At 42.0% G+C, this 634-nt stretch overlaps 1 pseudogene; it reads right to left on the minus strand.

Moving 5' to 3' along the window:
* Nucleotides 1-211: 211 nt before the first annotated feature.
* Nucleotides 212-587, minus strand: LOC102772686 (annotated as a pseudogene).
* Nucleotides 588-634: the final 47 nt, after the last annotated feature.

Raw genomic sequence — 634 nt, forward strand, 5'->3', positions numbered from 1 at the left:
GTGCATAGAATAATGTTTGGCATGTGGTAGACCCTTAATACTTGTCAAATAAATGAATGGACCTGACATAGAAAAGAATAGAAGATCCTGCAGCTAGTGAGATGCAGGAACAATAAAGTTCTGTGATGGGCCAGAGTCCTGTCTCTCAGCTGGGAGGCATGCTTTTTCCCTCATCACTTTTTTTGGGCAGTTTTATAACGTTATTTGACAATCAGCAGTAGTTCTCATCCACATTAACTGTTTTCAGAATTTTGAAAGTGGTCACAGGTACATAGGTGTCCAACATATAGAGCTTGTTTGGTGAATTTTCATACTCAATCATGTTTTCTAGACAACTGTATCTGGGTACAATATGGGACATTACTTATTCCTTTGGCCCAGACAGCTTTGTTCAGCCTGAGGTCAATACATACATTTGGAATTCCCATTTCCTTTGTGGCAAATTTCTGGATCTCTTTGAGTGCCCAAGGGGCGTGCTTCTTGAAACCCACTCCATGAATGTACTGGGAATGTTGATGCTGTATCTCTGGTTACCACCTTATTGATGGCAGACAGCCCTTCTTACCACCCTTCTTTGCAGGAGCCATTATGCTGGGCCCAAGTAAGTGGTTGTGAGTCAGCATCACTTCTCTTT

This window comes from Myotis davidii, unplaced genomic scaffold, assembly GCF_000327345.1.
Source record: "Myotis davidii unplaced genomic scaffold, ASM32734v1 scaffold18, whole genome shotgun sequence".
Taxonomy (NCBI): Eukaryota; Metazoa; Chordata; class Mammalia; order Chiroptera; family Vespertilionidae; genus Myotis; species Myotis davidii.